Source organism: Ischnura elegans, chromosome 4 (genome assembly GCF_921293095.1).
Source record: "Ischnura elegans chromosome 4, ioIscEleg1.1, whole genome shotgun sequence".
NCBI classification, from domain to species: domain Eukaryota; kingdom Metazoa; phylum Arthropoda; class Insecta; order Odonata; family Coenagrionidae; genus Ischnura; species Ischnura elegans.
This window is the reverse complement of record NC_060249.1, coordinates 34,914,223-34,929,086: the sequence shown is the minus strand read 5'-3', so window position 1 is coordinate 34,929,086 and position 14,864 is coordinate 34,914,223. Positions and strand designations below refer to the sequence as shown.

Genomic DNA, 14,864 nt, shown 5'->3' with positions numbered 1-14,864 from the left:
GTAAATTCACTCGTAAACAACGTGGTCTCCAACGGCAGCTGGCACAACACAGCACTTCTAGTGCTGACTTCAGAGCCATAATCATCACTTGTGCCTTCGGGCCTTCTCTCTAGGTGGCTATGCCTCAGAGTTATACCGCAGTTTTTCTGGCCTCAGTTTTGGTGGGTCTTCATCCGGATAATTTTTGGCCGTGCCTTCCGGTTGCGGGACAGGAATATCTTAAGCCAGAGGGTGGACATTGGATGTAAATGTTCCCTCCAGGTACTCCGCAGCATAGGTCGCCTTCTCGTCTTCTGTGCAGAGAAGGCCGCTTGGTGAGTTGAAAGGGGAGTCCTCAACGGGTACCCTGTTCCTTAGCGCCGCTGCCATTCTCCACAGGGTGCCGTTTTCTGCTTCAAGGTTAGTAACCTTGACGTCCCACTCCTTCTGGCGATGCTCCTGGATCAGCAGGCGCATGTATGCCTGTGCTTGACGAAAACACTTACCATTTTCTTCGTCTCCTTTAGAATTTGCGCAGAAGTCTGTTCCTCTGACGAATTTTCCGCAGGATGAAATCCGGCCAGTGTGGATAGTTGAACGACCTCCGTGCGGTGGTTGCGACTGCCTTCTGTAGCGCCGCATCATTGGCCGTTGTGATGGATCCGTTATGGTCTTCCACTGCGTCCACGCTGTCCAGGTGCGGCTCATTTGCTGGCAGTAGTTCCGATAGCTCCTGCAGATATGCATTCCAATTCGCTTTACACCAGTTACGGACTTCCTTAGGTGGTGTAAGAGTCGGCTGACATCCAATTGCAAAATTGTTGCGAGAGTGAAAGGCTTTAAACAGAGACTCGTAAGAGAAGCAATAGAAATATCTGAAGAGGAGAAAAACAACTTCAACAGAGACACTGGCCTTAAAATCAGCCGTACTTGGACCCCCGTAATCGGCAAAAATAATCGACAACCTACTCCTCCAACCTCTCACTCCCCTCCCCCCACCACCTGACACGTATACCTATATATATCAATTTTAAATCCCATCTCTTCAGATTCCCTTGAGAAAGCGACAAGCATCGGTCGGGAAACGTTGGGGTCACCACAAATCTGACGCGGCGACATAGCCCAAAAGTTTTAATTCAACATGACGAGCACCCGCGAAAGTTTTAACGAAGAATGTCATATTATCATTATCAAAAATGGATTAACTATGTACATACCAATGTTTGATTAATATTTTTGCCATACAATTTTCCAAGATTTTTAGTGCATCAATATTTTTTATTAACGTTACATACAAAATAAAATTATTATTTACAGGCGCCGCCCATTTTATCCAATTTCTTGGAACAATAGCGAGGGGCTCTTATTATTTCTCTTCGTCATCACATTATTATTAATTTTCTCTTGGCTTTTATCTCATGCACGTTCTATTAAATGCGATAAATATCACAATATCTGCAACGGTTATAAAAAATTAAAACATACAAACGGAAAAATACATGATCATATTCTTTTTGTATAACAATGTCATATTATCATTATCAAAAATGGATTAACAATGTACGTATCAATGTTTGATTAATATTTTGCCATTCAATTTTCAAGATTTTTAGAGTATCAATATTTTATGTTAACTTTACATACAAAATAAAATTATTACTTACAGGCGCCGCCCATTTTATCCAATTTCTTGGAACAATAGCGAGGGGCTTATATTATTTATCTTCGTCATCACCTTATAATGAATTCTCTCTTGGCTTTTATCTCATGCACGCTCGATTAAATGCGAGAATTATCACAATATCTGCAATGGTTATAAAAATAAAAACATACAAATGGAAAAAAAGGTCGTTATCTTTTTGTAAAACAATGTAATATTATCATTACGAAAAATTGATTAACAATGTACTATTGTTTTCAAAAGTATGTAGACACCCACGAGCCCCACTTAAATGATGTGGTAGGGTCGGTAAAAACTTGGAAGGTTGGCACATGAGGTAGCCTGCATCTCTCACCAGTACGCCGACAAGAGCCGACGAGGACGGACGCGGGGGCGACCGGGATAGCGAGACAGGAGTCAAACTACAGGCGCAATGGCCCAAGCGGATAGGAAACTCACGTCCACGCTCATTTTGGGCCTTCGGTGTGTTTTCTTGCGAGCTCCGTGGCGAGGATTTCCTCTCTTCAGATTCATATTTGGACTCACCGTTGTAACGTAAGACGATTAATTTTCATAACCTTTTTTATTTACTTCAATTCTCTCCACAATACTCCACAAAACCTCTCCTTTTCACATCTCTCTCAACAATCTCTCTCCCCAAACAAACCCTTCACAACCAAAATAACAACTTCAAAAAATCAGACGTTACAGTATTTCCTCCACCCTTTTAAGAAATTTGTCCATAAATGTTTAATGCTTCAATCACTGGACAAAATTTTATTGCGATGCCGTTGGAGTACCCCTTGCCAGATGGTGCCACACCCGAACACTTACCGACTTCCAATCTATTTGATGTCGCCTATCGCCCTGCTTAGCGCATCCGCATTCTTATGAGCTGACCCCGGCCGATGCACGATCTCAAAATCGTATTGTTGAAGCATCAATGACCATCTCAACAGCCTTGGATTACTTCGTGACGTTCTATCTAGCCATCGTAAAGAATTGTGATCTGACACTACCTTAAAAGGTCTGTGGCCATCTAGATAAACGTGGAGTTTTTTTACTCCCCAAACTATTGCCGCACATTCTTTTTCGATGGTGCTAAACTTACGTTCGGTTTCATTGAACTTCTTACTCAAGTATACAATTGGGTGTTCATGTCCTTGATTATCTGCTTGACTAAGAACTACGCCAATTCCCAAATCCGAAGCATCCGTTTGCAACACAAACTCTTTGGAAAAATCTGGTGCACTAAGCACCGGTTCCGCCACCAGCATCTTCTTCAACTTATTGAATGCATGATTGCATTCCTCAGTCCATTCTATCTTGCCTTTCTTGGATTTTCCTTTTAATGCATCTGTCAAAGGTGCTGCTATACGAGAAAAATCAGGAACGTATCTTCGATAATATCCTGCCAATCCCAAGAAACTTCTTACCTCTGTTTTGGACTTCGGTGTCGGGTACTGTCTCACAGCCTGAATCTTCGTGCCTACCGGAGACAGTTTACCTTGTCCTACCATGTGACCAAGATACTTCACTGAATGCTGAGCGAGTCTACATTTTCCTGGTTTTATTGTTAAATTTGCAGCTTTGATTCTAGTCATTACTGCTTCAAGATGTTTCAAATGTTCATCCCAAGTTTCTGAAAATACAGCTACATCATCAATATATGGCACAGCAAATTTCTCTAATCCTCTAAGTACTTCAGTCACTAAACGGCAAAAGTCATGTGGAGCATTTTTCAATCCAAAGGTCATTCGTAATGGTCTAAAAGTTCCAAAACTGGTTATAAATGCAGCGTAAATACTTGCTCTCTCAGTCATGGGAATCTGCCAGTAACCCTTAGTTAAATCAAACAAGGTTATGTACTTAGCTCGAGCTACTCTCTCCACGCATTCCTCTACGCTAGGTACCGGAAAATACTGTGTTTTAATTTTTTTGTTCAATCTTCGATAATCCACACATGGTCTGGGTCTTTCCCCGGCACTTCCACCAAAATCATTGGAGATGTGTATTCGGAAGGGCTCTCTGTGACTATTCCCATATCCACCATCTTTTTCACCTCCTTCTCCAAAATCTCCGTTTGCCGTGGTGACAAACGATATGGCTTGATTTGCACCTTCTCTGAATCGACTAACTCGATGTCATGCTGTATTATATCTGTAATACCGGGTTTATCCGTAAATATTTCTGCATACATCTTCAACAATTCCCTAAGACTACTAATTTGAGAAAAATTTAAACGATCAGGTAATGAGCTTGCTTTGATCCATTCTAGATCTTTGGGGTTGTTGTCCTGAATAATCTTCGTTTCACTGTCAGGGACTTGTGATAAAAAATTTACTATCACCTCCATCGTTTCTCTTTTATGGTATTTTTTTTATCATATTCACATGGAATACTTGAGATTTTGCCCGTCGCCCAGGCAAACTGACCACGTAGTTTGTGTCGGAGAGCTTCTTCTCAATAACACCAGGACCCATCCATTGTACAGATAATTTGTTCTTCCTTCCCGGCATTAATACCAGAACTGAATACCCCGTTTCAAAACTTCTGTGAGTTGCATGACGGTCGTAATATATTTTCCTTTTAAGCTTCTCCTCCTCCATTTTCTCCACTGCCAGTTCACGTGTAACTCTGAGTTTATTCAACAAATTAAACACATACTCCACCACTGATTGTTCCTCCGGATTCTCTTCCAACCATTTTTCTTGTATCAACGTGGTACGTAAGTTATTTTCAATGGGGTACGTAAGTTTTTTCCGTATACCAATTCGGCTGGTGCAAATCCAAGACTTTCATGTGTAGTGGTCCTCAATGTAAATAAGGCAGCCGGCAGATATTTGTCCCATTCGTTTCCGAAATCTACACTCATAGCTCTTAAAACCTTTTTGAGTGTTCGGTGTATTCTTTCAACCGGATTAGACTCAGGATGTTGAATAGATGAATATACAATACTAATACCACACTTGTTAAAGAAACTTGTAGTCAGCTCACTGGTAAAAGACGTTCCACGGTCCGAATGAACTTCATGTGGGAAGCCTATTCGACAAAATAAGTCAATTAATACCTCCACAGTCGTTGGTGAAGAAATATCCTCAATCGCTATTGCTTCGGGAAATCTCGAAGACACGCATATCGCCGACAAAATATTGTTAAGATTTCTATGAAATTTATATTTCGTATATTCGCGGACAATGCGTTTTTTTTATCAACAGAAAAAAGTATCTATGTACTTTTTTGTAGTCAAGGGTTTGTTGTTTTACTTTGTTGTGACTCTTGAAAAATGGTTGAAGAATAAAACTTGAAGTAGATAGTTGATCCAAGACTTTCAATGGGGCTAAGTACTTTGTCACATTTATTGATGATTTTACAAGGTATTCTATGGTATACTTATTGAAAAAAAAGTCAGAAGTATTTGAAAATTTCAAGAAATTTCAACGTAGAGTGGAGTGCCTGCACGATAGGAAAATTAAGGAATTCCAGAGTGACAATGGTGGAGAATACACAGATAAAAAATTCTCAGTACACCTGGAAGAATGTGGAATCTTACATCGTTTCTCAGTGGCACAGCAAAATGGGCTATCTGAGAGGTACAACGAAACTATTCTGAATACAGCGAGATGTTTACTGATAAAATCTGGTCTTCACAAAAGATTTTGGGGAGAAGCTCTCATGACTGCTGTACATCTCAGAAATTTGTCTCCTACTTCTGCACGAAATAGCAATATTCCAATGAGTTTGTGGAAAGGACGGGAACTAAAAGAGATAGATTATAACTATCTAAGAGTTTTTGGATGCCAGGCATGGGCATGGCAGCCAAGAGAGACAAGAGGTGGAAAATTGAGTCCCAGAGGAGAAGAAAGCATCATGTTAGGATATGAAGAGGGCATCAAAGGATATCGACTTTGGAGTCTGAGAAAGAAGAAAGTAATAATCAGCAGAGATGTCAGGTTCAACGAATCAAAATTTCCTTTCAAGATGAGCCGAGATGATATCAAGATTCCCGATCTAGACAGCGATGGCGAACCTGATCCAGGAGAAGACATTGTGGAACAAGGCTATGTTTTCACAGGCGATGGAAAAGCTGAGGAGACTAAATCAAACCAAATTTCATCACACCCGGTGGTGATCCCAGGTCTGACTCCAGTGGTCCCAGATTCAGTTTCAGGGGGAGCAGTGCCTGAGATACCAGAGGAGGCAGCGCCTCGTGTTGCAGTTTTGGAGGATGACGTTGAACAGCCTGTCTTGGTGGTCTACCCCACAGTTACTAATTTAGAGGTACCAGTGACAAACCTTGACCCTGGTGAGGTACCAAGCCAGTCCATTCCAAGGAGGTCAAAGCGTGTTAGGAAGCCAACATCTTGTCAAAGCTGCAACTATGCTCATGCAAGTATTGAGTGTACTTCCATTCCAGGGACAGTAACAGAGGCTTTAAATAGTAAAGATTCTGAGTTTTGGAAATAGGCAATGCAAGAAGAAGTAAAAGTTTTGTCAGACCAAGGGACATGGGAAATAGTGCCAAGACCAGAGGGATTAAATATTGTAGGTTCAAAATGGGTGTTTGCTTTGAAACGTAATGATAAAGGGGAAATTATAAAGTTCAAGGCAAGATTAGTTGCTCAGGGATATGGTCAAATTCATGGAGTTGATTACCATGACACATTTAGTCCTGTTATTCAAAAGAAAAGTCTGAGGCTTCTTATAGCTATTGCTGTTGAGACAGATTTAGAAATGGATCAGTTGGATATTGTAGGGGCATATTTAAACAGTAAATTAGAAGAGGATATGTACATGGAGATACCAAAATATCTCGGAGAGAATATAACGGTTGATAGAAAGTTTTATGTATGTAAGTTAAACAAGAGTATATACGGTTTAAAGCAATCAGGTAGAAATTGGTATTTGCATCTAAGCTCAATTTTGTCTGTGTATGGATTAAAACAGTGTTTAAGTGATCTATGTATTTTTAGCATGTCTGACCTTAAAGTAGGGGTTTATGTTGATGATATGTTGCTTGTCGGAACGAAGGACAAGATATCACAGTTTAAGAGTTATCTAGGTAAGCATGTAGGAGTCAAGGATCTTGGTTCAGCCCATAATATTTTGTCCATAAGAATACAGAGACCTGAAAGAAGTGTGGTATATATTGATCAGGAGAATTATATCAAATATATGTTGGAAGAATTCGAGATGCAAGATTGTCATGGGGTGAATACTCCTTTACCAGTAGATTTTCAAGAGAGAGATGTCGAGAACTAAATAAGCAATTATTTGTATCGAAAAGAAATAGGCTGTTTGTCGCATTTTTCTGGAAATACAAGACCGGACATTTCCTATGCAGTGTGTATTTTAAGTCAGTATATGGAGGAGCCATGTCAAACTGATTGGAAAAATGTCAAGCATATGTTTAGATTTTTGTCTAAGACTAGAGGTTATGCTTTATGTTATCAAAAATGTCAAAGTAAAATTAACGCATACTCTGATGCAGACTGGGCAGGCAGTAAAGGTTATTGTAAGTCCATTACAGGATATCATATTTCTTTAGCAGGGGCTCCATTTATCTGGCGAGCAAGGAAGCACAAATGCATGGCAACCTCATCAACTCATGCAGAGTTTATTGCATTGTATGAGTGTGTAACTGAAATAGTATGGTTATCAGAGTTGTTAATAGAAATTAATCAAGGATGTTTAATGCCTAAACCTTGTGTTATTTATTGTGATAATGAGAGTTCCATTGCCATTGCCAAAAATGATGTTATAACTGAAGGAAACAAACATTTCTTTGTTAAATACCATTTCATCATGGAACAAGTCAAAGAAAAAATGGTGTATTTTATATATGTACCATCAGACAAGAATACTGCGGATATATTTACTAAAAGACTGCCAGGGACAAGAATCAAAGTGTTATCAAAGATGATAGGACTTAAGGATCTGTACAATAGAATTTAAGATGTTTGAATATTTTATAATTATAATGTCTTGTGTTGTTTGGTACTCATTCAGAGATTGAAGGTGAAATGATCATTGCATTTTCAAAAACAGGTATTGTCCGAGGGGGAGTGTTAAGATTTCTATGAAATTTATATTTCGTATATTCGCGGATAATGCGTTTTTTTATCAACAGAAAAAAGTATCTATGTACTTTTTTGTAGTCAAGGGTTTGTTGTTTTACTTTGTTGTGTCTCTTTAAAAATGGTTGAAGAATAAAACTTGAAGTAGATAGTTGATCCTGTTTTTTCTCCGGATTAACTGTCGAAGCTTTCATAGTGGCACGAAGATTTCGTCCACTGGTTACCGAAACAAATATTTTTTATCAAATATACCTTGTTCCTGAACTAGTTTCTGGTACTGGTCCACAAGTATCGATGTTAATTCGGAAAATTACCTGACACCAGAAAACTTCTGACATAGATGGAACAATGGTTAAGGGAGCTTTCTTTCTGTCACCTCTCTTCCCAGCCTTTTGACATGCATCGCACGTTCGTATGTAATTTTCCAGGTCAACATACCACTTTGGCCAATAAAAATAACGCACTAGTTGACTTTTTGATTTTGTAACACCTAAATGGGCTAGCGTTGTCTCATGGCATAGTTGTAAAATCTGAAATCTATACTGCGTTGGTATTACAACTAAATTCTTCATTTCGTTTAACTTATCCTTTCTTCTCAGAACAAGCACTTTGTTTCTAAGAAAAAATCCTTCTTCATTCTTGCTCTCTGCCCCTGCGGGTTTTAATTCCCGAAAACATTCCTGTAGCGATGAGTCATTTTTCTGTGCTTCAATTAATTCATCTTGTCTTATTGAGATCACGCTATTCGCCTCTTTCGGCGTTCTGCCGACTTCAAACCGGCATCCTCCTTCTTGATTTGAGTCTCTATCGCCTATTTCCTCTGAAGATTCCTTATTTTTCCCTTCTTCCATATGTTTTATTCGTTCCGCTTCTAATTCACCTCTTCTCTTTGCCGCTCGAGTCTGCACCGTATTTATCCAATGTTTTTCTTGTTGCTCTAATTGACATTTTTCAATTAGTTCTGCGGTGGTATTTCCCAAAATATATACACCGCGATCCAAATCATTCTGTACTACCACAGCCTTCCCAAATACTCGACCGAACTCTCCAATTACTTCTACTTCTGCTATAGGAAGAAAACGATCGCGTACTTCTAAAGCTTGCTGTATCCAAACAGTTTCTCCTGTATACATGTGTGGGGCAACATATTTCTGAGCCACTACATCGATTGTTGCACCTGTATCTCGTAATATCTTCATTGAATACCCATTTACCATTCCCTCTGTCAAGTATTTGCCAAACATATTTTTATTATTTTCATTTTTTAGAGAACCAACGAATTCTTTTTCTTCGTTATCCTTCGTTTTTTTCTTTGGGCAATTTGCGAGAAAATGTTGAGTGGAACCACACCCGTAGCACTTGGGTTGAAACCTCTTTTCGAAATTAAGTCCCGAAGACGATGATTTAGGCATCTTTTCCATAGCCAAGTCACGCCTTTCTTCATCAGAATTTAGAGAAACAGTCTTCGGCTTTGTAAACTGGATCCTTTTATTTTGTTGATCCTTAATGTAATGATCCGTGGTTTTTCGTCCCATGCTTTCTCTAATAGCATCAAAACTATCCAACTTCTCAGCCAATACATTCGGATCCTTAAAATTTGGCCATTCGTCTATCAGGAGATCTCGCACCTCTATGGGTACTTTTCTTTTCATCTGATCAGTCACCATCAGTCCTTTTAACTCCTCAAAAGAAATTATATCCATCCCGTCAATCCATCCTTGGAAATAATTAGTCATTTTATATACTACATCACTCCACGCCATACCATTTGATTTGGACTGCTTGTAAAATAACTGTCTGAACATTTCTGAGCTCAATTTGTATTTCTTAAGCAGTAAATTTTTCACAAATTCATAACTATCAGCTTTTTCCCTAGGTTCTCGAGAAATTATATCATTAATCTCGTTTGATAGTAATCCCGTCAAGTAAAATACTAATTGGTGTTCCGGAATACCGGCCCTATCTGCCTGCCTTTCAAAACGTTCAAGATATAAACTAATGTTTTCCCCGTGAGGATCAAATTTATCCATATGCCGAGTTATATCTATTTTCGGCAGTGTCCTCTGAGCGGTCTCCATCTCCAATCCATCACACTCGCGGTTTAAATTGGTTTGTGAAAATTTTAGTTTCTCCATTTCTAACTGAAAACTTCTCTGTCTTTCAGCGTCTTCTCGTTCCACTCTTCTCTCTTCCGCTTCCCGTTCTAATCTTCTCTCTTCTGCCTCTCGTTCCCGTTCCAATCTCTTCTCTTCAGTCAAAAACTTCAGCATCTCTTTAACAAATTCCTCATCATAATCTTTACTTTTTAGTATCGCTTGTTTGTACTCTACGACTCTAGCTTCCCTCCCCACGTCAGCTCCTACTTCATATGCGATTTTGCACAAAACATCTTTAGGGACTCTAGCCAAATACGACATTGTTTAAGTTTTTCCGCAAATCTATCACCTAAACAACTCACTAAAATGAGGAAGTCAGAAACAGCACCCAGTATGCTCACACCAACCGGCAAAAAGGGTACTCACCTTTCCCGAAGCAAAAACGCCACACCAGCGAATTAAACTTCCACTTCTTCCGAAAAACACCAAGTCGTCTTTGCTTGCAGCTCCAACTTCTCAATGTGCGTCCTCCCTTGAAGAAAATACCATCTCCAGTCCGCTTCCTCGAACCAGCAACCGTTCCAACGCTCAACCCGGCCGCTGCGTCTTCTCAATTTCACTCAGGCTAATTTTTCCAAACCTGTGTCAAACATCCCATCCTCGTCGCCAGAAAAACCGTGGGCTCACACTTACGTCTGTAACGTAAGACGATTAATTTTCATAACCTTTTTTATTTACTTCAATTCTCTCCACAATACTCCACAAAACCTCTCCTTTTCACATCTCTCTCAACAATCCCTCTCCCCAAACAAACCCTTCACAACCAAAATAACAACTTCAAAAAATCAGACGTTACACCGTGAACACGGAATGTGTCTGTGGCTCCGTAGTTGAGTAGGAATACTTCACGCGCACTGAAGTGAAGAAAGATTCGAATATGAACCAATTGTATTTTTTTATTTTGTGGAAAATCAATTGATAACATCAACATAATATATAGTTTAGTCAATATTGATCACTAACGGCGCCAAGGTTTGTAAGAAAGAAGTCCAGGTGTGAGCCAATGAAGTGATTTGTTTTGAATACGTAGAGCAGCCCATTTTTTGTGCTATTTAATTACATCAACCACCAGATTGTGGTGATATTTAGCCATTCTCTTTTCATAGAAAACCTTCAAATGCATTTTTGAATGCCTTCCACGCGCTTTTTTGTGGAACTCTTGTGGTCAAAATTCCGAATTCTTCAGCGCATCTTAAAAAAAATCTGTGGCCCAATACAAAATCCTTCTATTGTCTGCTTTTTACTGATTTTTAGGACATTTGTTTCAAATAAGTAAAAACTGCACCATTTTTACACATATCTTTTACAAAATTTTTAAAAAGCCCTAATTTAATACTTAGAGGAGGCAAAATAATATTTTTAGGATCGTAAAAAATGATGAAAGGACTTTTTTGAATCCAGTAACGAGTGCTTGCGTTATGGCCAATCTTTTTTCAAGTAATGATTTTTTTCTGTCTCTGCTATCCCAATCGCAAAAGAAGCAATAATATTTCGTGCAGTCAAACTGTATGCCTAGTAAAAATGCAGCTACTTTTAATTTTCCACAAATGTTTCGTAATGAAAAATTTACTACATATTCTGGTAAGATTCTTTCATGTCAATTCCATGACCTAATGCTTTCGAGGGGAGTTCAATTTTATTATGTTAGAAAACAGCCTTTAAACTGTCGTTAAAGGAATCAATGAGCCTAATCATCTGTGCTGTATTCAAAACTAAGAGTATCCATAACAGGGAAAACATCATTGCAAAAATTAAGATTGTTTTCATGAGAAAAAATTATTTAAATTCGTCATTGATATAAATAACATAAATATATGACCGGATGGATATCATCCATTTCTTCAACGGACGAAAAGGACAAATTACAACCTCTGCCTCTTCCCCTGCTTATTTCCACTCTTTGAATAAATTTGCTTAGAAATGTGTTAAGGCGGATTGAGTCATTGATTGAGGCGGATTGAGGATAAAAAAAAAATAAAAAAATTAGTCGCTAAAAAAATTCGTTGTTAATTTTTTTATTGAGTCAACTGTATCTATTATATTGATGTTATCAGTTGACCTTTCACAAAATAAATAAAATACAATTGACTCAGATTCGAATCCCCCCCCTTAACTACAGTGCATCAAATGCGCGTGAAGTAATCCTACTCAACTACGGAGCCACAGACACATTCCGTGTTCACGGTGAGTCTAAATATGAATCTGAAGAGAGGGAATCCTCGCCACGGAGCTGGCAAGAAAACTCCGACGGCCCAACCTGTGCGTGGACGTGAGTTTCCTCAGTGCATTCTATCTGCTAGGGCATTTGAGCCTGTAGTTTGACTCCTGTCTCGCTATCCCGATCGCCCCCGCGTCCGGCCTCGTCGGCTATTGCTGGCGTACTGGTGAGAGATGCAGGCTACCTCATGTGCCAACCTTCCAAGTTTTTACCGACCCTACCACATCATTTAAGTGGGGCTCGTGGGTGTCTAGATACTTTTGAAAACGATAGTACGTACCAACGTTTGATTAATATTTTTGCCGCCCATTTTAGAGTATCAATACTTTATGTTAACTTTACATACAAAATAAAATTATTACTTACAGGCGTCGCCCATTTTATCCAATTTGTTGGAACAATAGCGAAGGGCTCATATTATTTCTCTTCGTCATCACATTATTATGAATTTTCCCTTGGCTTTTATCGCATGCCTGTACTATTAAATGCGAGAAATATCACAATATCTGCAACGGTTATAAAAAATTAAAACATACAAACGGAAAAATACATGATCATATTCTTTTTGTATAACAATGTCATATTATCATTATCAAAAATGGATTAACAATGTACGTACCAATTTTTGATTAATATTTTGCCATTCAATTTTCAAGATTTTTAGAGTATCAATATATTATGTTAACTTTACATACAAAATAAAATTATTACTTACAGGCGCCGCCCATTTTATCCTATCTCTTGGAACAATAGCGATTATTATAATAACAATTATTTTTCTTCGTCATTAACTTATTATGAATTTTCTCTTGGCTTTTATCGCATGCACGTTCTATTAAATGCAATTAAAATTACAATTAATGCAGTGGTTTAAAAAATTAAAACGTACAAACGGAAAAATACATGATTCTAATCTTTTTGTACAACAATGTCATATTACCATTTAAAAAAATGGATTAACAATATACGTGCCAATGTTTGATAAATATTTTTGCAATACAAATTTTCAAGATTTTTGGAGTATCAATATTTTTCGCTAACTTTACATGCAAAATAAAATTATTACTTACAGGCGCCGCCCATTTTATCCAATTTCTTGGAACAATAGCGAAGAGCTATTGTTATTTATCTTCGTCATCACCTTATTATGAATTCTCTCTTGGCTTTTATCTCATGCACGTCAATTAAGTACGAGAAATATCACAATTTCTGCAATGGTTATAAAAAACTAAAACATAAAATCGGAAAAATACATGATACTAATATTTTTCTTTGACAATATCATATTATCGTTACCAAAATGGATTAACAATGTAGGTACAAAGTGTTTGATTTGTATTTTTTCCATACAATTTTCCAAGATTTTTATAGTATCAATATATTTTGTTAACTTTACATACAAAATAAAATTATTACTTACAGGCGTCGCCCATTTTATCCAATTTCTTGGAACAATAGCCAGAGGCTCTTATTATTTCTCTTCGTCATCACATTTTTATGAACTTTCTCTTGGTTTTTGTCGCATGCAAAATCTATTAAATGCGAGAAATACCACAATATCTGCAATGGTTATAAAAAATTAGAACATACAAACGGAAAAATACATGATTCCAATATTTTTGCATAACAATGTCTTATTATCATTACCAAAAATCGATTAACAATGTACGTAGAAAATGTTTGATTAATATTTTTTCCATACAATTTGCCAGGAGTTTTAGAGGATGAATATGTTTTTTTTAACTTTACATACAAAATAATATTATTACTTGCATGCGCCGCCCGTTTTATCCAATTTCTTGGAACAGTAGCGGAGGACTTTTTTAAATCTCTCCTCGTTATCACCTTATTATGTATTCTTTTCGCTTTTATCTTATCCACGTTTTATTTAATGCGAGAAATATCGCAAAATTTGCAGTGTAATAGCATCAATCTCCTCTCTCTCTTAGTTTTTCACCATAAGGCTAGTGTTGCATTGACAACGGAATTGCAGTCTTTGTGGCGGTTACGCGGAGACATAATGTATATTATGCATTGTTGAAATGGGTAAAATAATTTCTATTTTCATTGTGTTGCGTTATGCATCTTTATATCATATATGTATTTTTAGATATAAAAACATTTTTCCATCGGTGCAGCATTGTCGAATCTCGACACAATATCCCGGCGAAGGCCAAGATTTAAATGCTGCTCAAGCCAGCCGTAGGTGGCAATGAGTGTGTCATTCGCAGCGAATAACTGGTACGTGGATTTTGGGCGAGGACCTTTGAGTAGGGTTCGAGGATAAACGCTCCAGTCCGATCCGGTGTCAATGAGATACTGCTGTTTAGAAGTGGCGTCAGTGATGAAAAGGCGGCTGACAGCAGGGCGATAATCGGTTGCCGCGTTTACCAACTGCCCTTCTTGTTTTCCTCGGAGTTACATGGGGACCCACAACGATGCGCCTTCTCCGGAAACGTCGCGTGATACCAGCATAGCGGTATCACGCGACGTTGCAATACCTTTGAATCCGACTGTATAGTCGGATTCAAAAGTATTGCAACAAATGGAGCGGCGCCACTTTCGCCACAGTTTTGAAATCGAGTTTCGGTATTTTCTATTGCACCAGTGGGAGGGAAATTTGAAAAACATTCCCACCTCCCGCAATGTTTTTATAACAACATCAGTAAAGGGAAATGCATGCGGGATATGTGAAGCGTTTAATACCACATAAATTGTGCAGCTCATGCTACATAATAAATCTACGTCCAGAGCGACACTTTACTTCTTTAAGT

General features: G+C 38.2%; 1 long non-coding RNA gene across 1 annotated transcript; it reads right to left on the bottom strand.

Moving 5' to 3' along the window:
• Positions 1-1,303: 1,303 nt before the first annotated feature.
• Positions 1,304-10,582, bottom strand: LOC124157260. Its single transcript, XR_006864560.1, has 3 exons — positions 10,239-10,582; positions 1,644-1,783; positions 1,304-1,434 (listed from the first exon to the last, which is right to left on the bottom strand). It is a non-coding gene; the product is annotated as an uncharacterized LOC124157260 (long non-coding RNA).
• Positions 10,583-14,864: the final 4,282 nt, after the last annotated feature.